This window comes from Furipterus horrens, unplaced genomic scaffold (genome assembly GCF_987537825.1).
Source record: "Furipterus horrens unplaced genomic scaffold, mFurHor1.1.pri manual_scaffold_13, whole genome shotgun sequence".
NCBI lineage: Eukaryota > Metazoa > Chordata > Mammalia > Chiroptera > Furipteridae > Furipterus > Furipterus horrens.
Genome location: NW_028327183.1, coordinates 17,043,087 through 17,070,325, shown reverse-complemented (window position 1 = coordinate 17,070,325; position 27,239 = coordinate 17,043,087).

Genomic DNA, 27,239 nt, shown 5'->3' with positions numbered 1-27,239 from the left:
ACTATTACGATTACAATAACTAAATATAATCATTATTTTGTTTAAGAATAATAAGGATGATAATGATGATTACAGTCAATCCTCATGCTCAGAAACTGTAAGGAGGTACAATCATTCCCATTTTACAGGGGATGGAAACAAGCTCAGATGGGTGATGTAACCAACACAAAGTCACATAGCCGTTAGATGCAAGAACCTGGTTTCAAATCCAAGTCTTTGCGGTACCAGAGTGATACAGAAGAGACCCACTCAAACAAATGACTGCTCTTTCAAATGACCACAATGTCCAAGTTCACCAGTTTAGTAGGCAATTTATGTCATCCCAAACGTTTCCCATCCTACTTCCCAGGACAGCAAGACACAACGGCAAGCACTCCTCTCTCCTGGGGCAATGTCAGCCCCAAGGGAATCATCGCCTTTCCTTGACTTTACTCCCTCCCCCTCTCCAGGCTTCGGTGCCCAGAACAAGGTATTTCCACCAGCTGTAATGGCCTCAATGTGGAAGAACTCAGCGCACATCGGTACAGCAGCATCTGCTCCATGCGGGAGCACCGAGGAGTCAGACTGTTCCTCACACATACCTTCCCTGCCCAGTGGGTGTTTCTGTGCCGTCCTCACTCCTCTCAGAGGTAGGTACCAGCAACCAGGTTTACTGGGGCTCAGAGAGAACGGAGGGCACGGAGGCAGCAAGGGAGACTGAGTGAGAGTCATCTACAGGTGGCTGAGCCAGCTTGGAGCTATGGTTGTATTTAAGCATGACTGCTGTGGTAAAACATGTGCTCCGAGAACGACGCTCTCTATTTATCTGTTACAGTAGTTAATTTCATCTGTTTTGCAGAAATATTTACTAAGGGTGAGTGATGGAGGCGGGCAGCTGTGGCCGCATCCACTGTAACCATATGGTTTATTTACAACCAGGACTCCGTGGTGCAGATAGCTCGAAGAGGATTAAATTATACTTTGTAGATTAAAGTCTCAAGCACTATAAAACTCATAGGCCTTTGTATGCTAAGCAAGAACTTTGACTCCCATTGGGTTTTAAGCTGTTCTTTTGCACACACAGAAAAGAGTGAAAACTTATGACATTTAAGTATTTTTTTAAAAAGCTGGCAGAATATCAAGCCTGTTCCTTAGTCAGTCGACTTGTTAAGGGGGAAAAAAAAAGGTTTTACAAATACCGTTTAAAGAACCAGTGTGGCTGGTTTCATTCTCATTATAAACAAGGCCTCTTCTTCTCTGTTTACTAATCTCCTTGAACTTGGGCAGGCTGCCTGCTTAAAAGGAAACTGCCTCCAACCTGCCAAAGCCATGGCTTATTTTCTTCTGGTAGTCAAGGCATACCCCGTGTAAATACACCTCAAGCACTCACCTCCTTCAAATTTACTTGAAGTTGGTTAGAAAACAGATCTTAAGGAGAAGCTCAGTATTGTCCTATTCTTTCATACAACTGGGATCAGCTTAGTAAGTCTTCCTGCAATGGGTTGTTAATCACCTCTCTGGATGGGTCCTTCACCCTCTGAATGTGTCATTCCCCCCCCTTTTGCCCCCAGTCCCCAACCCCAGCCTCAATCCTCTTCAGACCCTGAAAGAATTTGGTTCAATTTAGCCTTCTCCTTGATCTTTAAAGTTTCTCTCTCAGTCACCTTCCACTTGAAGCCGTGTTTGATGTTTCCATGAGCGTTTCTACTGATGGGCTTCACCCAGAGAGCTTTGTCCTTGACTTTGACAGTGTGGTGTTCAGAGGATGGACTGATCTTTGCAGGTGATATTTTCTGCACACACTGCAATTAGCCACATAAGCCAAATTGGCACAAGCAATGCACTCAAATCTCTTCTCATTGAACCTTTGGTGCTCATTGGGAGGCTCTTGTGGGATCCACATTCCCAGTGAACGATGAGAAAATTCCCTGTGGGTGAACAAGCCCTCACCATCTCAGGTGTGGAGCTCAGCCTTGCCAAGTCAGCTGCCAGAAGTTCAAGAAATTCTCGTTTGCCGATGCATGATCGATGTGTTTACATAGGGAATCAGAAATCTTCTTGTGACAGTAAAACTGGTGTGCTGGAGAAGCAATGACTTCATTAAAATACAATGGGGAAACACAATCTGGAGCGGATGCAGGGGAAGGTCTTGGGAGACTCTACTGTCATTGCTGCCGACATACTTCCTTGGAATTCCTCCAGAAGCTTTCCACACCCTTCTCCTCTCCTTTTCCCTGCAGTCACACTGGAATCCTGACACCTGATCTAAGTGATCAGAAGAATTACCTTGAGCCAAGGGCACAATCACCATCATCAAACAGGGTCTGTGAGATCCTGTGCTGTGGTTAGTGCTGTCATGTGGGAGGTGTGATTAGCAGCCGTGTTAATAAAAGGTGATTGCATCATATCTTTCACTCATAGGATCTTGTTTCGTTTTCACAATCATTTCAAGAGATAAGGAATACAGATGTTATCAATCAGTGTTTGCATGCTCAGAAGCTTGAGTAGAAAATGAGTTTGTCTCTTTTCCTACGTGTTTTCTCTACCCCTTCCCTCTCTCTTTCCCTCCTTCTCTCCTTCCTTCCTCTTTTTTTCTCTTTCTTTCCTTCCTTCTTTTCTGCCTTCCTGCCTTCCTCACTCCTCCTCTCTCCCCCTTTCCTTTTCCTCCTCTCCCCCTCCCCTAATATTTCAGTGGATCACGGAGAGCTCAGGCCTGATATCTAGCCATAGTTTCTGTTTTCAGCTGTTCACCTCAGAAGCCATGTTGCTTTTCTCTACCCAGAAAAGACAACTTTCTCTTAAGCAAAAGCAGTTAGAAGGGGATGCTGAGTCTCCATCAGCCCAGATTCCAATTATAAGGAACCTATAGCAAGCCGCTCTGATATCACATCTGATTTATTCAAACCCTTCCTTTCCCCTGATGATTACCTTCTCCATCCGGGACAAGAATTTCTGCTCTTTCTGGGTGAAGGAGCAGCCTGATTATAGCTTCATTAGAAAATGGGGCCACTTGCTCTTGCAGTCTAATTGGTTGACAGGGTTTGGGATACGAAAGTGTAAATCACTGACAGTGTGCGTGGCCCTACTTTTGTCACTGTGAAATCCTCAGCTGTCAAAGTGAGTAGATATGTGGAGCGGTTAATTTTATGTGTCATTAAAGGGACCATAATTGCGGCAATAAGTCTTTCCTGCATGCTTTCAAGAGGTGTACGCAGGCGTCTCTGGGCCTTTCAATGTCTTCTTGACACCTGCCGCCACTTTAGGTGTGGTGGCAGCTGTTGCAGCTCCAGGTAGCAAAGACTCAACTGAGAGAGTTGGCTCTGTGTGGGATTCCTCAGGGTGCTCATGGGTCCTCTCTTCTGTCATCCTTTCTCTTGCATCCTAACTGTCCCATCAAGGGCAGTAACACTCCCAGAGCCAGGAGGCTGCTACTGTCTATGGTCCCAGTGGTCAGGTGGCACTCCCACTCAGGGGACTTTGTTCAGTGAGTGGGATGGAGAGTTTTCAAGATAATGAATGCATCTTGGGAGTAATTCCTTTGGAGGGAAGTGGCATGTGTGAAGGGAAGGGTGTGTTATCCCCGGGTCTGTGTTCTGTTCCCTGGGAAGCGAATCACAGGCGTGCCAACCATGAACTTCTCAAGAACACAGAGGCCAGCTCTCCTGGATCCCGACCCATTCACTGCTCCAATCAGTGACCTGAAAAATGCAGGTGTCAGCATCAGATGACCTCTCGCACACAGCAGAGGGAAGTGACACTGGTGGCATTAAGCGTTAACTGTCCGAGAATACATAAGGGTGGCAAGTTAAACAGTAATCACTAGGTAACCATCTCAGACAGATAGAAAGAGAGGGGAGAAAACCCAAGAGTGGCTATCTTTAAAGAGAACAAGCAGATCTGAGTAATCCAATTTAGGGGAGATAAGAGCCTGCTGCTAGGACTGTCCTTTAACTGGACAAACGCCTTCGTTCAAGTGTCAACCCCAATCCGGAAGAGGTCACCGCGCTGGGCCTGCTGCCTAATATACTCCTGAATTGGCTGAGTGGCTTGCCGAACAAACACACTGGTCCAGCAGAATTGATTTTCAACAGGCCGTATTGGTCCCTAACGTAATTATCCAGCTGTGAGTCAGTTCACGGCAGCCCCTGCATTTAAACATGGCTGGTCAGCCCTGGGTGCGTAGGGCCAGCACCAAGGTGCCTTCTCCACTTGGGAAACCTTTTGTACACCAGCTACTTTTCTCCCCCCTTCCTAAGTAATTTCATGAGCACAGGGATTTTACACAGCTCTGTCTTAGGTGGGCACTGTCTTGCTCCTATTGAGGAAGAGCTATGGAGACATTGGTTTCATGGGCCAATAAATATGGAGTCCTGGCTATTTGATAGGTGAATTCAACTTACGATAAAGAATCAAGTGGGATCCTTGTTAAAACACTACCATATGTAGCCTCTTCCCTTCTCTGTCTTCTTGGCAACACAGTTTCAGTTTCCTCTGTGTGTCAAGCCAGCGAGGGACAGTTATGTGGGGGTGACCTCCCAAGCACAGTGTACTCTGCCAACAGACTCACTCAGATCACACTGGGTCCAGGACCTAGTTCATCAAACACAGCATGACCTCTGAGCTTCCAGATAAATATTACAAAATCTTCTAACCCGCAATGGGTCCCCAAAGCTGGAAGGCTTGCTATGTGCAGTGTGATAACCTTTATACCCCTGCCAGGATATTCAAATACAACACCTTCTCCCTGGCTGCAGGAATTTGGAAAGCTCAAAAGACGACAATTTTTCTTCCCACTCATCACTTCCTCATTGCTTGAGAAACTTACATATTTTTCCCAGTCTGAAGAACCACCGTTCTGCTATGACTATCTCCTTACTCCAAGCCTCTAGCTCACAGAGAGGTCAGGAATGGGGTCTAAAGTGTCCTTTGTCACCTAGCACCTGGTTCACTGAACTGTCTAAAGTAATACTCAGCGATGATTTATGGAGTCCCATTCAAGTGATCTGTAATGATAACAGGACCACCCCAAGAACTGTGTGAAGTTGGTCAATAGCTTAACCTCTCTGTGCCTGTATTTCTTTACTTGCTCTATGGGGGGTGATAATAGCACCTGCTGTATCAGGTTGTTATAAAGATAAACAGAGTTAATATTTGTCAAGCTTTTGGAACCAGGCCTGGCATCTATAAAACATTAAATAAAGGACATGAATGTCTAGTTAGGGGGTAGTGTAAGGAGAGTACAATAGAACTGGCCTGCCTGAATCTGTCCCTCATCTGGGACCTCATCTACTGTAAAATCCATAGCCCGCTAATCAATTAGCGGTGCTATCCAGCCCGGCCTCCTAATTTGACTTGGTTCAGGGCAAGGGTCTCAAACCTGCGTGTGTGCTTGAGCCTGGCTGTTTTCCCAGAAGCTGAGTGGTCTGGGAGTGGGGCAAATGCACCAAGAGACGCCCCTGCCTGCCCCAACCTCATTTGGAGGTGGGGGTGATCCACCCAGGCTGTAGCAAGGAGGTCATGGTGGCAGTGCCCATTAGGGAAATCGATCACCTAGGTTCTCAAGAAATGCTGTCCAATTACCATCGACCTGCTGGGAGCTCTGCTCTGGCAAATGGTAAAGCACAGTTAGAACTGGGGGCAAGAAAAATGTTCTCATTTGCTTCAAACACTGAAGCCACCCAGGGACTCATCTCACCAAAGGCATTCTGGCTTTCACTTACGTGTAAGCACCTCTGGCCAGAGTGGAACTGAGCAAACCAAAGCGAGGACCCATGTCCACTGACTCGCTTCCTCAGGATGAACTAGCATCCAGCTCGGCTGAAGTAACCTCACTAAAACTACCACTTACTGCATTACTTCCATGGGAACCCAAAGCAACATATGTGCTGTTAGTAATAATGTGAATGTGCTTTGCCACTATTTTAAGTGCTCTCCTTATAGGAGCTCATTTACTCTAACATGCCACATTATTGTCATTTCATATGAGGAAACTGAGTCATGGAGAGATTAAAGAGCATGGCCAAGATCATAGAAGCAGGATCCTGAGCCAGCTTATGGCCACTCTTTCATTCTATGGCTTTGCTGGGGGGGAAATAAATGGAGACACTGCATTTTACAAAATCCTATTAATGCTGTTAGTAGAGACTCAACGTACAGTGGAAAATGGAAGGAAGGAGATGGAAGGAGACAGGAGGAGAAAGAGAGAAAGAAAAGACACTGAGGATAAAGGATAGGAGGAAATAGAGAAAAGTAAAATGCATGTTTAATATTTAACATTATTATTTTATTTGTCAAATAAATCCCGTTTGCTATAATCATAGGTAACATTTACAAAGAGCATAAAATATGCCAGGCACGGCATGGCCTGAAGTGCTTCAGATTCAGTTATTTCACTTAATATTCATAACAAAACAATCAGTTACTACTATGAGATTCATTCATAGAGAAGGAAACCAAGACGCAGAGAGGTTCCAACTCAAGAAGTGGAGGGCCCAGATCTAACCAGAGGAAGGCTGTGGGGTTTAGCATGTGAAAAAATACAGGCCAGCCAGTTAAATTTGAATTTCAAAGAAACACTGAATCATTTGGGATGTACTTATACTAAAGCAACAAATAATTTAGGACATACTTATACTAAAAAAATTATCCATTTATCTGAAATTTACATTGAACTAGGCATCCTGTGTTTTATCTGGCAACCCCAAACAGAGGCATTTTTAGGTTGTCTCAAGTCTTTATAGTTCTAAGCTGGCATAAACTTTTAACATAAGGTCCTGAGTATATTCATGTGGTCAGAGTCTCAGGGCATCTCTACAGGTGCCAGCAGGATCCAAGTTCTTGGCTGGCTTCAAATGCAAGTTTTAAGTGCCAGAGGAGAACCTTGGGGGTGCACAGCGACCAGTCCTGTGCTTCCGGGCACACATGGGGTCCTCATGTCACAGGGCCCTCTTCCACACCCTGGTCCCCTGCACATTTCCACCCTGACTTCCTGACCACATGCATTCTGCTTCTCTCTCAGCTCGCTGTCTGCTTGCAATCAAGACTTTTCTGCCCTAAACAGGAGGCCAAGGCTTTCTCCACTTCAAGTGCGCACAGCTGCCTGGCAGATAAAGACAGCATCTGCGTCCACCCTTCCGCCGGCCCGTGCTTCCTCTAAAGTACTCCTGAATAGGGTCAGCTTCTGGCTGTATTTTTCAGTCTCTAATTAGCAGATTCCAATTCATCACCCTGAGTATCTCCTGGCATCAGCCCTGAGATTCCCTCCTCTTGCCTGGTGAATCGGTCTTCATTTAAAACCCTCTCTCTTAGTCCTAAATGGAAATCAATTCTGCAAGTTTAGCAAATAGTTAATTACTCCACAAAGGGGATTGATTGGCCTTTGATCACCAGAAAGCTCTGCAGTGCTATTAGTCTCTTTCATCTGTGATTAAACCACAGAGAAAAAGAAACAAAAACTAAATTAGGCTTCCCCTGTTATCCTACAAATATTTAATGACGGGCTAATCTTTTAGAGGTGTGTTCAGGGGATACACATTCCATCAGGAGCCAGCTTCCATTCAACCTTGAACCCAGATGCCATCTTTGTGGAGAGCTCGGCAAAGAACTTGACAGAGGAACAGAGCTGGGCTCAAAGAAACCCTTTGTAGGACACACTCTTGTCTGCCTTTTCTTCTCTCTTCTTCTCATGTATGTTTTAATGCAGATAAAGATTTTCCCAGTGGACTCCAGGCATGAATAATAGTAATAATAAAAAGGAAACCTGGCTTAAAAAAATTCCATTTGGGTTTTGCTAAGTCTCTGGCCAGAACCGGATAGTATACCACTGATTTATGGTTGACAAGGAGCCCTTCTCCCCAGTGACAAATGCCTTCACTCGGTGCAGAAAGAGTGCGAGCAGGCGAATGTCCTGGGGTTACCTCTTCCTAAAAATAGCAGTGTAGGAGTGGGGGTGCTCGGCTTCACCCGATAGACTACATGGATGCGTACAGAAAATTATACTTGTTAAAAGGCACTTTGTATACATGTGATACAATAGTCCTATAAAACACAGATGGAAACAGAGGCACGGTCTAGCAGGGAGTAAAGAGCGAGGATGTTGGAGTCAAGCAGAACTGAGCTCAAATGTTCCTCTGCTCCACAGCTGGGTGGCGTTGGGCAAGAAGTTTAACATCTCAGTCTTCTGTACAAAGGGCACCATAACGTCTACTCATAAGGCCTTTGTGCTGTGCCGAGGACAGTGCCTGACACATCAGAGGGGCATTAAGTGTGAAGTACGCTCCTCTGTCTCCCTCACAGTCAGGGGGCTAGTTCCTGAGAGAGCCCAGCTTGGAGCCGCAGGACCCCCATGCCCAGTGGTACCCCATGCCCAGTGGTCCCCCCCCAACCCCAACATTCATGTTGCTTCTCCAGCAATCTTTCTATTCTGTGGCCCAGAATAGAGACAACCAAGGAATCAATCAGTTTTTACTTGAATGGGCCCTTTCTGGGTGGTGGGCTTGCCCGCATAACCAGTCAGATAAACCAGCTTGGTCTCCAGGAGCAAGTATGAGACAGGGCCTAATGGATTGTTTTTCAATCTGGTACTTTTGGCCTGAAGAGATAATCTGTGTATGCTTTTTCTCACCCTCGTTTGTACTTCCTGCATTCACATGTACATCCCTAGAGGTCATTCTGGGGTCTTCCTCTTCATAATTTTATCAGACAAACGCTGCTAATTGGACTGACCCAGAGCAAGAGGGTGATGTTGGTCAAGTCAGCCCTCTGTATTACGCTTTCCACCTTTCTCCTCAGCCTGTCTCCACAGCTGAGTCAGGACCCCTCAAAGCAGTGACACATTCCTTGCTCTATAATCTAAAGACCAAATGGACTCAGCACCGGTGACCTGGTGGGAGGCCCAGTTCTGACGTTTACAAGCTGAATGACCTTGAACAACACAGTGGCTATACTAACAAGTCTAATTAACATTTGTGAGCATCTTCATGTGTCAAGGACTGAGCTAACATATCTGTGAAGATGAAACAGACTAATTATATGACAGGTTTTAGCTATTATTATTATACTAGGTTTTGTTAAGTTTCACTCGTGTCTTCTCAAAACACCTGACACATGAAGGCTGTAGGCTACAAATACCTGTGACCCCTTCCTGAGGGCTTTCTTTTCTGGTCATGGGAGTCCCCAGGCCTGAGCTGGCACATGCCTAAGAGCCAACAGAGTGGCAATTAACCAAGAAGTGATGGCCCAGGGTTCCTCTCATCTTCGTGGGACAACTCTGAGTGTCTGTTCTGCACTGTCTCTCAAAGTGGTCTGTAGGCTGAAACTCCAGTGGTCTGCAGTGGAAATATCCTCGATAATATACATTACAGGCTTCTTTCCCTTCCCCATGCCCCTACTAGTGTCTCCCGGAATCACCTCCCAAACAGATAATTTCTCACATGTTTATCTCCGGCTCTATTTCTGAGAAAACAGAGAGACCCAGGAGGCACTCACATGGAGAGCATTCCCAGTCCTGTCCCAGATGAGCCACCTCTATGCCAGACTGGTTCTAGAGGAAACCAGAGGATTTACCCTAAAAGGCGGCCTTTCCTCCAGATTCTAAAAAGAGCCTAAGGGTGACAGCTTCGCCTAGGACCAGCAGAAAGAAGGGTGGAAGGAATCAAATCTCACCCAATGGGAACTTTTTAGTACTTCGGAATTTGTCTAGTCCCCTCTCCTGGAGAGTGGATTGGTGACATGAATTTTTCGGCCAATACCTCAAGCTCATCACATCTCTTCCTCTCCAGCTGTAATAGCCTCCCCACCTGTTGCCTCTTCCATTCCTGTCCTCTCTAATACATTCTCCATATCCATATCCCACTTCCTAAAATCTTTCAGGGTCTTCTCATTGCTCTCAGGGAAGGAGAAAGGTTATGGACCTGCCTACAGGCCTGCCCCAGTTTCACCCTGAGTTTCCTTCCCTGTCACCCTCACATTCTAGTCTCATGAAGTGTCCTGCTGTTCCCTGAACAAGCCCAGCTCCTTCCAGGACCCCCCATGATCTCTTTCAACAGTCTGGCTTCCTCTCTCCAGGCACACATCTTGGCCAACTCTGACTCATCTGTCAGCAGTTAGCGTAAATGCTGCTTCTTCAGGGAGGCTTCCCCTAATTGCTGTTATGGATTGTGGCAGGCAGCTTCTGAAGAGGCTCCCAAAGATTTTCACCTCTTGGTATTCACAGCCCTGTGTAATTCCCTTCCCCTTAAGGATAGGCTGGACCTAGTGACTTAATTTTAATGAATAAAGGACGGCAAGAGTGGTGGGATGTCACTTCTGGGATTAGGGTATGAAGACGAGAACTTCTGTCTCACTTTCACACTGTCTCTGTATCTCTCCCGGCAGGCTTTGAGGAAGCAAATTGTGAACTGCGCTAAGGAGAGGCTACCCAGCAAGGCACTGAGGGCAGCCTCCAGCCAAGAGCCCTCAAGGAACTGAATCTTGCCAAGGACCTGGTAGGTGAGCTTGAAGCAAACCCTTCCCCAGTCAAGCCTTGAGAAACACTTTGACCGCGGGCTTGTGAGGGACCCAGAACCAGAGGCACCTGGCTAAGCTCTGCCAGGATTTCTGACCCATGTAAGGTAATATCACAAATGTTGTTTTAAGCCACTTGAATTTGGAGGTCATTTGCTGTGAACCCAGATTATACCCCATCATTATATGTGGTCACTCCATAGAGTCAGTGACAATGTAGCCTTTAGGGAAAAACTTCACAACAGGTATTAATGGTAAACAACTCTGTATTAATCTATGGGGGGCCTAGTGGCTGAGAGCATGTGCTCTGGTGAGACTACTGGGATTATATTCTGGCTCCGTTGTTTGCCACCTGGATGACCTGGTGCCAGATATCTGGCCCTTGGGCTTTGGTTCTTCATCTGCAAAATCAGGTAATACTGAGCTACGTTATAAAGCAGCTGTGAGGATTAAACAAGATAACACTTGTAAATTACTTAAAACACTACCTGGTACTTTGTAAGCACTTAATAAACGCTATCTATTATTATTCTTATGAAGATTACACGAGAAGGTATAATATAATTTTTGGAAATTGTGGATCTTGTTTTCTGCCTAGGACGATGCCGCAGCTCACGATGGAAGAAAACAGAACGTAATAGACAATTAAGTGCTAAATTGTGTACTTTAGACTTGAAAAATTGAAGGAGTTTAGAAGAGGTAAAAAAAAAAAAATGGACTGGACTCTTCTGGAACATTTCATGGGGAAACTTTAACAAGGCATGCAGGATGATTAGGCCCCAAATGGGACTAAAGAGAAGATGCAGGGGACTGTAGCAAGGAGCCCTGGTGTGAGCTCCGAACAGAGCCAAATAGGAGGCCAGCAGAGCGAGGGGCTGCAGCCTGCAGGATGGGGCTTGCTAAGCATTTGTGCAAGTGCTGAGGACAGGAAGGTTTACAGAGGAGGGACCCTGGGGGCTGAGAGGCCTCCTGTTATGATGGCTCAGCTTAGGGTAAAGTGGAGACCAGAGGCTGCCTGGCTGGGAACCCCATGCTCAGGGACATTCGGAGGTACCCTGGGTCCCGGGAGAAGGGATGGGAAGGCCTGGGGTGGAAACCTTGCCCGCTGGGCTCTCCGGGGCCGGTGGCGGCATGGCGCATCCACAGCTGCATTCTCAGCGGGGTGAAGTGGATGTGTCTGCGAGTGGCTCCTTTCACCCACAAGCCACAGAAGCCCCGAAGCATGAGTGTTGCAAGTTGGTACGTGTTTAAGGTCAAGAGAACATTGATTTCTGCCCTGAGTTGTGGGAGAAGTTGTGCTAATTTGATAAGACAGAGCATTAAAGATTCAGTGTGGCTGGATATTGATCACGGGGCAGGTCTTGTTAGATGGAATTTTTTTTTAATGATCAAACAAGTATTGGTAGAAAACTAAATAAGGATCACCCACCAGAACCTACCTTGTTTGAAGGGTTGTAAGCCTGAGTAAGATATCAAGTAGTGACTGAGTGCATTGCTTTGAAGTCAGACAGACTTCTGGTCCCGTCATGTTTGAATGCTGAGTTTACTGCTTATTAGTTGTGGAGCCTTGAATAAGTTACTCGACTTCTCTGTGCCTCGGGTTCCTGACAGGTACAATGAGAAAGCTAATATCTACCACATGAGGTTGGTAGAACAATTAAGCAAGGTGATGATAATGACAATAATAATAATGACAACACTGGATAATCTTCCTCGAGTTACTGGAAAAATTTAATCCTCACAAGCATCCAATGAGAAAACTGAGGTACAGAAGCTTGCCCAAGGTCACTCAATGTGGAGCCAGCATTTGAAACCAGGTAGTCTATGTCCAGAGCTGACAGTGTTAGATGCTGAGATCATGGCCTTAATGCATGCACAGCAGTGTCTGGTGTATAGGTGCTGAATGCATGCTGAGTTACAGAGCTGTAACCTCTTCAGGGGAAAGGCTAAGGGAGTAAACCCCGACAGAAAATCCGGAGCCGGAGTCCCTAAGGCGGTTTGACGTTGTAGTCAACACCGGCAACTCCTGCGGCGCACCTGAAGCCAAGCTGTATTGACTCCGTCTTTCCCTTGGACCCTTCAGCTGTGAAGAGAGGTGGGGTCTGCTGCATGGGCAACAGCAGACCCTCCATATCACCCTGCCCAGGCTCTGTAGCTTCAGCTTCACTGGAGAGGACACTCCAGCGTCATCGCAAGATGTCGATTCAACACGGGAGGAGACAGATACCGTGTCACTCCCGAGTCGGACTGCACAGCCATTCTCGGCGGTGCAGATAGACTCTTAAGAAGCTACACCATCGTCTCTCGAGACGGACGGCTGCTGACGACGGAGTTGCTGGAGGACCTAGAAGTCCATGCCTACCCTTTTAGTAAATCTTTGCAAGCTGTTGGAATTTATTTCTTTCTATTTTCCCAATGAAACAGGAATTAAAAGAAAGTAATGGAGGATCATGAGCTGCTTCCCTACGTGCACTTCCTAACCCCCCCATATAACTAGATGAGGAAGGGAAGAGAATGGAAGAGACAACAGAAATGTAAAAGCAAGTATAAGGACAAATAAGAAAATGTTGTTTGGGCATTTGACTTTGAGATCTAGGGGAGCTCCTCAGAGCTTAAAAGCAGTAGCAACTGCCACATCACATGCCTAAGCCCTGCTCCTCAGAGAATCCTGTGGTCTGGAATAAGGGAAGGACTATGGCAGGCTGTTATATCGGTGGCCCCAATGAGCAACACCTCCTAGGACGCATGTCCCTGTTTGCCCCTCCTACACTGACTCCATTGATGTCAGGTGATGAGCTTCGGCCAATGGAACAATTGCATTACATGCAAGAAGAGGTTTAATAAGTGCCTGTACTTGGGCTTTTTCCCTTAGAAGCCACCCAACCTCCTCCAAAGAAATGTGGGCTTGAGTGAAGTGAGAGAGACACTGTAGACAGAGACCCTGGAGCTCCAGGCTAGCTCATGGCTCAGTGTAGCGGCATGATGACCCCAGCCGTCACATATGGTGAACTGCCCCCTCTGGCATCATAAGAAATAACAGATTGTTGTGGCTTTAAGTCATAAGGTCTTGAGAAAATAGATAACAGAAGTGACTTTATTTCCTCTTTCAAATTTAATTTTTAATTAAACTATGTAGGAAACCACTTTTCTTTACAAAATAGACTACCACAGATAAAGCTGAAGTTCTCTTTGATTGTCCTCCTTAACTCTGGTCTCCTTCCCCTATTGTAGAAGTAATCAAATTAGGGGCTTGGTGTCTATCCATAAAAAATATTTTTAAATAACTTTCATGTATATGGATATATAATCATAAATAATACATTAATTGGTTTTTGAGACTATTTTTCTACTGTATTTTGGAATAGTACTAAAGTGACTGTCATTATTTGTTTGAAGATGAGGCTGATAATCCTTCCCCTCAACACATGGCAATAGCTTGGCCAATGGAGAGACTCCTCCCCTTAAACATTGACTCTGAAAAAAAAAATCAACTTGCTTCTAACCACGTTACCCACCCCTCTGCTAATATGCTTGTAACCAACCTAACTCAATGTGTGGATTCCCTTTATAATCATCCCCAGAGAAGGACGTGCTCCCAAAAAGACTTTAGCAACTTTCACTTGTCATACCTTCAAGGAGGAGAAACCTCACCCAGACAATGTGTTTCAATATAATTTAGGATAATTATGGTGGCCAGAATGGTTTGGCTTTCCATCCTGAGCTGCATACCCCCTTGCCTTTCTTGGCTCCCCAGGACCTCTGTTCCCAACTACATCCCCTGTCTAAGAAAGATTTATATCTGTATAAAGGAGTTAGTACGATGCTCAGATCTCTGAGTCCATTATGTCTTGTCAGTTTGCAAACAGGATGCAGGAGCTGCCAAAGTTCCCTACTGTTACCTACTTTGGAATCTCCCTATCCTTGGGCAGCTGAGGTCAGGTTTGCTGCCTGGAGGCCTGGTCTGCCATGGGTTGGCCCAAGAACAGAGTCAGGAGGCCAGAGGAACACTCAAAGGTGTCTCTATCTAATTCACACTTTGGCATCAGCTCACAGGGCCCGGAGCATCAAATTTACAGCAGGAGCATCTAATGGGTGTCAGGCCTCACTAGACACACAGCACACTTCACGGAGTATTCAGGAGGATTGTTGAATATCCTGCAAATGAGTTACAAAAAGATGCCCAAAATCATAGATCAATTCATCTCATATTTCAGTAGCTGAAATATGACCAAGGCATGTGGCAAATAAGGCCCTTGACCACCAGTCAGTGGTAAAGCTGTCTTTGTGTCTTGAGGGTGAAGATGAACAAGAGCATTACTCTAATGTGAGATTAGGGGAAGAGCAGACAGACTCTTGGAACTAAGAAATCTGAAATAGTTAACAAAGATTTGTCAAAAAAAAAATTCCTGGCAACTCTGTATCTCTTTAAGTATCATGCTTAGTTTATGTACAAGTAAGACTACTAAAATAAGATAATAACACTTAAAACACCCTTTGTAAATATGTTGTGGTAGTCCAAAAATATTGAAAGCAGGGTCTTAAAGAGGTTCAGTATTCCCTCACTTATTGCAGGTATTACGTTCTAGAACCCCCACTCCCACGATAGGTGAAAATCTGCGAAGTAGGAACCTTACATTTATTTTAGTATTTATGTATATTTTAAGGCTTTATAAACCCTTCCCACACACTATAAACCATTCCCAGTCCCTTATTAACCTTTCCCACTCCCTTATTAACCTTTTCTACACTTTTATAAACACTACTTATGTTCTTAAACATATTCTACACTCTTAAACCTACGTAACTTTAACAACATATGTATACAGTACCACAAAATCCTGTGATATAGTGAAAAATCCATGATAAATATAATATTTTAAAAAATCCTGCAATACAGTGAGGCTGTGATAAGCGAACCATGATATAGAGAGGGACTACTTTATGTGCATATCCATGTTTGCAGAAGCATTATTCACAATAGCCAAAGCATGGAACCAATCCAAGTGTCCATTGATGGATGAATGGGTAAGCAAAATGTGATAAATTTATACAATGGAATATTACTCAGCCTTAAAAACAGAGGAAATTCTGACATATGCTACAACATGAGTAGAACTTGAGGATATGATGCTAAATGAAATGAGCCAGTCATAAAAAGACAAATACTGTTTGATTCTACTTACAGGAGATGCTTAGCGTAGTCGAATCCCAGAGACGGAGAGTGGAATGGTGGTTGTTGGAGGCTGGGGAAGGAGAGAAGGATAGTTACTGTTCAATAGGCCTAGGTTTCAGTTTTACAAGACGAAGAGCTCTGGAGATGGATGGTGGTAACAGCTGCACACATGATGATTGTATTTAATATCAGTGAAATGTACACTCAAAGATGGTAAATTTTATGTTATGTGAATTTTATCACAATAAAGATATATATGGTGGTAGATTTTAAAATGATCACAACACTTCGTAACTCATTCCAGCAGGAGGTGGGGTCTATTTCTCCACCCCATGGATCTGGGCTGGCCTTTTGTCTTCCTTTGACCAATACACTGTGGCAGAATGACATTGTGTGAGTTCTGGGGACTAGGATTTAAGAAATCTTGCAGCCTCTACTTTCAAGTTCTCGGAGACATGAGACCTCTATATGAATAAATCTCAGCTAGTCTACTAGAGAATGGGGCCCCATGGAACAGAACTGAGGCACCCCAGCCGAGAGCCAGCCATCCCCCAGCCAAATAGGCAGCTCATTGTAGATGCCTGAACAAGCCCCAGCCAAGATTAGTTAGAACAACCCATGTCCACAGAATTGCCCAGAATAGACCAGATTATTTCCTGACCCAAAGACACAAATTAAATAAATCATTGTTGTTTTAAAATACAAAGTCCTGGGTGGTTGTTATGCAGCAAAAGCTAATTGCTACATATTTTAAAAACTCCAAATTCTATTGACTTGCTTAGCCATGTTTTCAATACTGTAAAATATATAAAGACAGACACTGTGAGCTCTTTTCTCTCATTAGATCTCCATCACCTAACCCTGTGTATAGCACAGAGTAGGTACTTAGATATTTCTTTAGTAAAAACAGTGTTAAATAGACTTATCTTGCTGACGCCTCAATCTTTTTTTCTAAGTGAGGAAGGAAATAATGATAAATACAAAATAAATAAATAATATACAAAGAAAACCCCAATTAGACTGTCTGACTCATCTAATATTCTTAATTAATGGGGCATGGATGAATGGAGTTTAAAGCATCTGTAGGCTCCTTCCATCCTCCCTTCAACAAATATTTATTTAGTACATAATTTGTGCTTGTACTATGCTAACCCCTAGGATACAACAGATAAGCAAGGCAGATAGCATCTGTGGCCTCACAGAGCCGTAGAAACTTATACCACTAATTCTGTATACCACAGAAAGGGATCAATTTCACTTTATAACTGTAGGCAGAAATTTTAAGTAAGGTTACGTATAGGTATATCCACACACACACAAAAAAATGCCATCTCATCTTGGTACAAGGTTTTCTGTCCTGTAACTTGATTTTGGTTGCCTTATTTATTCCTATCCAATTAAATTTTATAATTCATTCATATACTAAAAAAATATTTATTGAGTGCTCTGTGCTCAGGAGTGAGTATATATAAGATGAACCTAACCAAAGCATTGGATTGGCCAAAAACTCCACTTGGTTTTTTCTTAAAAGACACATTTTTATTTTCATGAATAACTTTATTGATTTGGATATTCTGAGTATGTATGCTATCTCCTGCTATTGGCTTCTAGTGAGTAGAAGGCAGGGGTGCTGCTAAATGTCTTCCAGTGCATAAGGCAGCCCCACAGCAAAGAATTATTTGGCCAAAATGTCAATAATCAAGAAACTTAACAAACCACTTTTGACACCTTCAATTTGTCACAGCCTCTTCTCCATACACTGCACAAATCTCTCTCTATATATATATTTATTTATTTAATTTGCATTTCAGTTGTGTTTTTACCTTTCTTGAAATAATAAAGTATAACACACCAAAAATGTTGTATATCTTCTTCCATCTTCAATATTAAAATGGCTGCACAAAAATTCACCAATTTTGGTAAGTTTTTAACTGCATGCCAATATGACAGCTATCACAATACAATCTAACAAAAGGGTTTTGAATGAAGTTAAAGACAACTACGCACTACTAGAACCATCATACGGAAAAAACTAAACAAACTTTTTGGCCAACCCAATACCCCCTGATACCACAGAACTTTCAGTCTGGCCAGGGAGATTATATATAATTATATGTATAATCAAACAAACAATTACAAATTAGCCAAGCATCACCAAGGAAAAGCCCAGGGTCTTATCACAGGGGAGCACGACCTAGTCAGGGTGGAGGGCGTCTGGGGAACTTCTGGGCATAGCAAACAGCGCAACATCGTTACCCTCCGAGCTAGGGAATTGTTGATGGGACATTCTTATTCTGTGTGGTTTTAAAGACAGAATTTGAAGGAATTTACAGACTTGAACCATTAGCTTGTATGCACTCTGGGTCTGTGTGACTTTATCTCCCTTTTTTCCCATCTCACAGTCGCCACTAGCTGGGCATTTTTCCATTCACAGAAGTGCCATAGACAGCCTAGACTGTGGAACTGCAGGTGTATGCACCAGCCCTGGCCAAGGTCAGCTGAGCCGGACCCAGACCGGCAGAACTTCCCAGATGAGCCCTGACCGAGAAGAGGCCCTGGCTTTGTTGCCTGTGCCCCTCTGGCAGTGTGTAAGCTGCTGAAACCCCTCCGGGTTGGGTTTCCACCTGTGGAATGAAGACATGCTTCCTCCGCCCCTCCTCATCCTTCCTTGTCATCAGCCCTCCTTCGCCGTGTGCCCACAGGGCACACAGCAAGCCACGCTGCACTGTCGCTCCTCAGAGGCGTGCGGCGACAATCCCTGAGACAACGTCTGTGAAGTGCCACATGTTCCAAGAAGAGGGGCACTCTCCAGAAGGAACATGAGGGAATCATAATTATTATTGCGCCTCTGTGGCGAGGCCACGGGTGCTTGGCACAGAGCCACCACCTCTCTGAAGACAGCTGCTGCCTGGCCGCGTGTGCACTCACACTCGCAGGCTTCTCTGCTCCACATCGCGATTGCCCTGGGCTGCAGCAGGCACTGCCTATTCATCTGCCAGGCTGTGACGAGCAAGGGCGCACATGAGGGCTGGTCCCCACATCTTGGAGCTATCAGTCAATGTTTATTCATCCAGCAAATATTTATTGAGTATTTACACTGAGCCAAGCAAGAGGCTAGACATGGCTGGGGTACGAAGGCTGGTAAGAGAGGAGAGAAACCTGTGTTTATGAAACACTAGCTATGAGGCTCAACACCGGGCCAAACAATATCTCATTAATCCTTTTACGGATGAAGAAAACTGGTGTTTAACAACATATACAGGGACACAGAGTTAGTACGTGGTGGAGCTGAGACTTGATTCAATGTCAGCCCAATTCTAAACACCAGGACACTCTTTCCAGTACACTGTCTGCTTCAGGAACTTACAAAGGTTCCCACGATCTCCACCGCCGCAGAAGTTGATATCCTTAACCACGGGCACAGAGCCATGTCAGCACTTCAGCGCCAGCTTACCGTAAAACACAGTCCCCACAGAAAGTCACATCCTCCTGCTTCCTACCCTGGAGTCACCCTGTGAAGCAATGTCTTTTCTCAGTCTAATGCTGGGTAGGAATTCCCAGGGGCAGGTGGGAGGGAAGACAGTTCCAGACAGAGGAACTAGGACATGTAAATTTATGGAGGCAAGACAGTCTAGACAAGGAGGACCTAGGCATGCTTGGTGAAAGGGAAAAACAGAAAGTGCAAGAGGATAAAAGGAATAGCTGGTGGTGGGATGATGGGAGGGAGCCAAGCGTCCAGTGGAGGAGGTGCAGATGAAAGACTTCACGGTCAGGCAGGAAGAAGAGACAAAGTACATTTAAATCAAGTAAATGAAATGATGACCACCATGACACTTCAAAAGAATGGAAAAGGCTTGGCAGCTTAAGAGGGGAATGGAAGATGCTGGTGGCAAACTGTGTGCTGAAATGTCGGTTAAAATAGCCAAAAACTGGAAACCATTTCAATGCCCAACAATGGGGGATTGCTTAAGAAAATCCTGAGACCACTATTGGATGGAATATTTTCAGCCATTAAAAATGATTATTAGAAGGATTTTGTAGCGACACAAAAAAGGGATTATGATATAACACAGTGAAAAAACAAACTTGAAAATGAAATCCTGCCCTGTTTTGCCTCCTAAGCAGAACAAGTGACAGAAAGAGATGGATGGAAAGAGAAAGGCATTGGACTTGGAGACTGTTTTGAGACAGAAGAGAAATTCTGTGGAGCAGTGGTTCTAAAGGGAAACCCACAGATTTCATAAATCACTTAATTGTGCTTGCAAAAGTGTGTGTGTGTGTGTGTGTGTGTGTGTGTAGTGCATGTGTAAATTTTTTCTAGGATGAGGCGAGGGCTCCAAGATTTCACTATTTCTCATGTCAAGACTACAGAGGCCCATTCAAATTACTGTATCACAAACCATCTTCTGATTGATATTTTCCTTTTGGTTGGGATTCTGAAAAGTTCCTGTTTAACATGTATCTCCCAACATTCTGAGGACCCAGTTGGAAGTCCATCATGATAAATGATTTGCATGTGGAGGTCATGCCATCCTTCTGCTGGAGTCAACACTGGGCATGAGCATATATGCACATTTTGTCTTTCATCCAATGAACAGTTTTCATCCAGTCTCCCAGGTCTCAAGGAGCTCATCAGGGGACTCTTCTGAGGAGCAAAGGAATTTTTGATAAAATAATTTCCGTGACCTCGCATGGTTTTACAAAATATTGAATTCCCTCCCAATGAATGGTTACTGGGAGAATCAAACTCTCTGGCTTTGGAGCCAAGTCTGTGATTCATAAGACAGAAAGAGGTCCCGTGAGACTATTGAACCAAGGTGGCTAATTGCCCAGAAGACCACATGCCTTTAAATCAAGCTGGTGCATTTCATGGTGTGAAGGAAGAAGAACAGTGTACAATAAAGAAAAGAAAAATGACCACTTAAAAAAACAAATGTTTCACAGCTTCTAAATAATTCAAAACAATAGTGCACTTGACTGGGTCATGTGTTTAAGCCAGTTCATACGGTCATAAAAACATTCTGGTGTTCTTTTAATCCAGCTCCCATTCCTTCACTCACTAAATATTTACTGACCACCTTCCTTATTCCTGGCTTCTTCCTTCTCATCAAAGAGCACAAGAACATATGGCTGTGGGAGTGGAAAGAATAAAGAATCTTAAGGAATACAGGCTCTGGCCAGCCCACCCTGGGTTTGAGTCCACCACCAAACAAATTAGTTCTACCCACTGGACCTCACTTCCCCCATCTGTATAATGGGTAGTTACTTATGCAGATTGGAGGAGAACTCTGCTAATGAATGTGCATATAGCACTGAACACCGGATACAGGCACTGAGGAGGTTTACTCTTGTGGGTATATGTGGAGGAGATAATTAAAGGACGGTCACCTTTCTGCCACAGAGGTTGTTGGGTGGATCAAGTGAGCTTATAAAGTATGGAAAGACACCAAAAAAAAAACCCCCAAAAACCCACCAATAAAATTTCCTAGAGATATTACAACTATAAGTAAGCCCCTAGCTTATGCCTTTCCCTCCTGTGGGTGTGAAGCTGCCTCGTTTTTCCCAAATGTCAGAGGCTCTCCATTTTTCTTATGGTCTTTTCTTGTCTCTCAGAGCCTGCGACATCACTTGCTCTAGTGAGCTTTTTTCTAGACTCTAGCTGAGCTTTACTATACTAAGGGTCAATGTGTCCCCAGACAGAATAGTATTTTAATTCCACAGCATTCAGTAGTTATTAAATATGATAAATGCTAAAGTGGGAAAGATTACACTTAGACATAAGAAGTGTCACTTGAATCACTTAAAAATATTATAATGTATGGCTAATTGCACCTTGACTATATTATCTAGTGCTATGAAAACACTTCGGATCCTTAAGTAAGGTACCATTTAAATACCTATTTCGGAATGTTACGGGTAATATTCTTGAGTGCAAAGGTTGTTAAAGGCCTCAACAGTCATTGAGTATCCATTATGTGCTGGGCACTTTGTCCATATTAATTCATTTAATCCTCAAAACAATTCTCTGAAATAGTTATCATCATCCTCCATTTTACTGGTTGAGAAATTGAAATTCAGAGATGTCAGGCAACTTGCCTAAGGTTACTACATACAAGAGCTGAGATTTCAGTCCAGAATCCATCGTCATCACAGACATATACAATCATATACAATACCTCCACTTTTGTACTTAACTTTTCTGTGCTTCAGTTCCCTCGCTTATCAAATGGTGATAATAATTATACTGGGTTGTATGAATTAAGTGATATGGTTTATGAAGAGTTCATAACACAGTGCTCAGTACATGGAAATATTACTACATATGGTTTTAGTAGCTCTTATGTTGCCATTCTAGCACACTTAATCTAATGACTACAGAGTTGGGATTCACTTTGAAGAGAAACACTCCCTATTCCCAGATAGCATGGATTTAATACGGTTGAAGCAACACAGTGCAATGTCTACACAGCAAGACTGGCTACATAATTTGCATGGCCCATTGAAAAATGAAAACGTGCCCTGTTCAAAGATTATTGAGAATTTCAAGATGGCAGCAGCAGAGCTTGAACCAAGCATGGGGCTCCTAAGTGCTGGATCCTATGCAGCCGCAGAGACTGCACGGCCATGGAGATGGTGCTGATGGGAATCCAGGCTGCCTTGGCTACTTATCAGCTCTGCAGCCTGAAGCAAAGCACTGGAGCTTTCTGAGTCTCTTTCTGATTTCTCATCAATAACATGGAGACCATTACTGCTTCACAGGCTGTAGGGAAAACCAAAAGCGATGCTGGGTGAAAAAGTCCTGGCTTAACTGCAAAGCACCTCGCTGGTGGTTCTCAATCCTGACCATGCAGCAGAACCACCTGTGAGCCTGTTAAAAAATGCAGGGAAAAAAAAAATGCAGATGCTAGTATTTCTGAAAGATTCAGACTCAGGAGCTTCAGTCTGTAATGTTAGCAAGCTCTGGGCAAGTTGGATGCATAGCCAGGATCGAGTGGCAATGCACTATCAAGTAAAAGATATTTAGTATAGAAACATCCATGGTTAATTACTTAGAATTTCAATGGTCCTTTCTTGGTTTTGAGATAGATTATAGGCAAGGCACATTTGAAGCTTCAAGTTCCTCAAAACTCACCCTATATATCACTTGTTTGGTCAGTGATATGGATCTAGGACACACAAAAGATACCTTTTATGACACTAGACAAGGAATTATTCCTTACTTGAAACCATAACTTCAAGGCCAGGGTTCTCACAATGAGCTCCCAGATTCCCACCCCCAACCTTCTGGCTTCCGGTTGCCATCTAACTAGAAAAGACCAGCTCCAGTGAGAACAGACAGGTGGCAGCAGCCTTTCTTTGGAAATACTTCAAATCCTGGCAGAAAACTGATTGCATGGTGATAGCTTTCATGCCACCTGGCACATGTCACTGTAACTCGGCTGCATTCTCACCTGAGTGTCTGTTTCTGGAAACAACAGAATGGCTACGTTTGACAAGTCACACGCACCCTCTCATCAAAGCCATTTGATTTTCTTAAAAAAACAGATTGTGTTCTGCCTGAATGGGAGTATTAATTAAGGTTCTATTATATGGGAAGACAGGTTGGGGTACTTAAGAGCTGCAGGGTAGTGGTGACAAGGCAAAGCCAAGGCATGTGTGCAGCCATTAACTGGGTGTTAATTGGGTGGTACATGATCATAAATAGGAAGCACAGAAGTGCCTGGAGTGGTTCGCTGGTATACAGTAAAGCCCACATGCTAACTCCATAATATGATGCAGGCTGCACTCAAATTTCCTGGCTGTAATCCTCCCCAACCCCAACACAGACGCAGATATTTCAGCGGGGCTCTCTCTGTGAATGCCACGCTATTAGGGTCAACTGGAAGAGGCTTCTCTGCCACTGTAGCCAGGCATGGTGCACTGCCCTTGGCGTGTCAAGGGGCAGTCTTGGGCTGGGATCAAGGCTGTTGGTTTCTCTTCTCCTGGTACTGACTGCTCTGAAATTCAATTTATAGATGCCTCATCAGCTACAGGAAAGCCTAAGTCATTCTTTCTCTCTCTCCAGCTGTCTCAGATTTAAATGGGTCCTTCCCTGTTTTCTGTGCAGCCTATGGTAGATGCATGGGTAGCTGGCTACCAAGAACTGCAAGATACCTAGGAATGAAGAGAGGAAAGAAAGCTCTTTGGGGTAATCCTTTCATAAAGTCGAGCTCATTCCTCTTGTACATCATTGTTGAATTGTAGAATGTTACATCTGCCAAGGTTCTTAAGGTTAGCCATTACAACCCCCAGCTTCATGGGTGCAGAAAGCGAAGCCCAGAGAAGTTAAATGAGTTGCTCAAGGTCACATAATGAGAAGTGCCATTGGCAGGAATAGAAGCTCCACCTGTCAGCAGAAACCAGTGCACTTTTTGCCACGCTGCCATCTTGCTGTGCTGTAGCAGACAGTAGTGAGGCCCATAGTTCCTCCTGAGCAGGAGTTACCCTTTATCATGCTTCCTTTAAATATGATTTCTTCATTCCCATGCTGAGCCCACTTTCCATACCTTGCTCCAATTCTTGGATTATTGTCTAGTCTGGTTTGGGGCTCTGAAGTCAGTGTTACTGGCAAATAGTTCAAAGTCTCTCTCACTGATCTTGATGCCCTTTCCCTCCCATCTAAGGTCTCAGCCCAGCCCCTCTGAGCAAGCAGTTAAGATTTTCAGTGGCTACGAGCTCCATTCCTGGACCTCTTCTCTCTTTTTCAAGCCTAAACATCAGTGCTACGTTCACACGCACATGTCACACAAATTTTTCTACTCTTTCCACTTCCAGCATCGCTTCTGTTTCCAAGGAGTCAAAGGGCTTTTCGGAGTCCATAAAAGTCTATGTACACAATGGCATTTTATACTCAGCAGTCTTCCCTGGGACTTTTTCATTTTCTGCAGGTGATCCTGAGTTGAGAAATGACTTCTAAATCCTGGTACTCTGGTGGCTGATTAAAGCCGAGAAGTCCCTGTAGTCTTCCCACCAGTACTTTTGTGAAGATTTTGCATAACTACTGAAAACAGTTTAAAAGATCATGTCTGTGATCTATTAAACAAGATTTTTTACAAAGGGAGATAAAGGGTTTAAAAAGAACACAGGAAACAGTAATGGCTGGGCTCTGCTTATTATATGTTAGGAATTGTAAGAATAACACACTTACTGCTAATTAAGCAAGTCATTTATCACGAAGCACTTGCCAGGAAACATATTTGAATTCCCCAAAATTCAAATAAAGAATTAATGGGTAAATAATTTATGTTCAAGTAATTATTCGCGAGACTTTATTTACAATGGAATTTAGTAAAAGTAATTCAGAGATTTTCTTCCTTGCATCATGTCATAAAGTTGTTTAATTAGAATGACAACTTGCTCCTGTAGGTAAAAGGAAAGGGACCTATGAACATTAGAGACAATTTTCTTTGGCTGCTCAGAATGATCTGGTCAAAATGGTTCAAAGGAAAGATGGGGCTTTGGATGATTCCAGTAACATACAAGAGAAGCACAGAATTTCCAGAAGAATCAAACTCAGGGGCTTAGGGGCATTTCTTCTATAGAAACAATACAAAGCAAAAATAGTAACCAAAGCCTTAAAACCTCACACCCGTCCCTAACACACACACACACACTCAGTGACACCTACATCTAAAGCATATACTCTTGCATGCAGACACCTTCACACACACCTCTCCCCGGCTAACATAAATAACAGTGCCAATCCCACCCCTAATGACAAAACACGTCCCAGATGCTGTCAAATTGCTTTCACAGAGTTTAATGAGTTGAGCATCCAGAGACAGACTTGTAGTTGCTGCCTGTCCTTAGGCTTCTGACTTTTCCAGTGTGAAGAATTTGAGACACTTGGGCCTGGGGACTTAAATATGCTGGGCTGGGAGGTTTCCAAAGTCTCCAGATCCATTTTCTTTAATTTAAGAGAGAGAAATTGTCAGATTGCTTCTCAGCTTCCATTTCTCACCAATTGTGTGGCTATTCATTCCATGGCATCCTTGGCGTGGCTGTGCTGTTTTTCATGAAGCGTAGCTCGCAGGTTAGGACTTTTGAGTGAGACGGATTAGATGAGCTGAGCCCAGCTACATCCCACCCCCACTGACCAAGGAGCCAGTGAGGCTCCTGCTGAGCACTGTGGAAGAGCCTCTTGTCTTAACACTGTCCTGAAGAGAGATTCATTCAGGGATAAACCCCAAGAGTCTTAGGGGATGGGGACATAGAAACAACATGGGGTTCAGTCCCTTTTACCCCTTTGTTCAATTCCCGTTACCCAGAAAATCAAGCCACTGCCAGCCCAGCTGAAGAGCTGATGGCAAACCTAAAACAAAAAGTGTAGGTTATGTTAAGGATGGATGCACGAGATTATTCATGTTCAAAGAACAAAATGAGGCAGTGCATGACAAAATTCTCCTCTATGCCTCAGGCCAAGCCTCTGAATACTCTTTTGGTCTAGAAATTTACAAAGAGAGCCTCACAAACTTCTAACTTTGTCATTACTATAATACTATAAGAATTTCCTATACAGTACAATAAAGAGTAACTGAAAATATTAACCCTTCAGACGATTAATGATTATGTGAACTTTGGGTGACAATGACTTGCAAAGCTATTAAAAGAAGTTATGGCTGCTAAAATAAACTATACGTTATTGCACACAAGACTGACGGGATATGTAAAATCAAAACTACACAAGAGATATGCTCTTGGGATGAGAATTGGGATGGAATATAGCCTGCACAGGGTAGGCTGGGATGGAGCTAGAGCCTCCATTCCAGCAGTCCTCAAACTTTTTGGCACCAGGGACTGGTTTTGTGGAAGACAGTTTTTCCATGGACCATGAGGGTCCATGATGTTTTTGAGATGATTTAAGCACATTACATTTATTGTTCTTTATTTCTATGATTATTACATTGTAGTCTGTAATGAAATAATTATGCAACTCACCATGATGCAGAATCAATGGGAGCCCTGAGCTTGTTTCCCAGCAACTAGATGGTGCCATTTGAGGGTGATGGGAGACAGTGACACCTGAAGTGTGTGGCTTATGTCCTGTCTACTCTGTAATCTCGTCTTGGTTGCTGCCACTGCAGAAAACCCTGCTTTACAAGGATGGGGTGTTAGAAATGGAAGCAAGCTTTTCAATGCTTTTGTGGCAATCTCAGGATAATCCACTCTGACTTATATCCAGAACGTATGGAGATTTGAAGTTGTGGCAAAAATAATTTTAAGGCCGCCATCACTTGCAATCTCAAGCAGTTGGTCCTCTTCTAGCACGAAGTCAACTCACATGGCTTATTCACAGATGGGTCACGGACCCCCATTCCTTCCCAGTTCAGGGTTTTTTTGTGGTTGGGAAGCATTGCTCAAACTCTTTTGAAAGCTGAGATAGGTGATCATGTACCAGCTGGGAGAAAGAAGGCCCTAGCTCGGTCTCTTTCAAAATCTCTGCTGATGTTTGAAACATGTCAAAAATCCCAGTGTTCACCCATAATTCCAGTTTGGCTTTGAATGTAGCCATTTTATCTGCCAGCTTGAACACAGTCGTCATTCT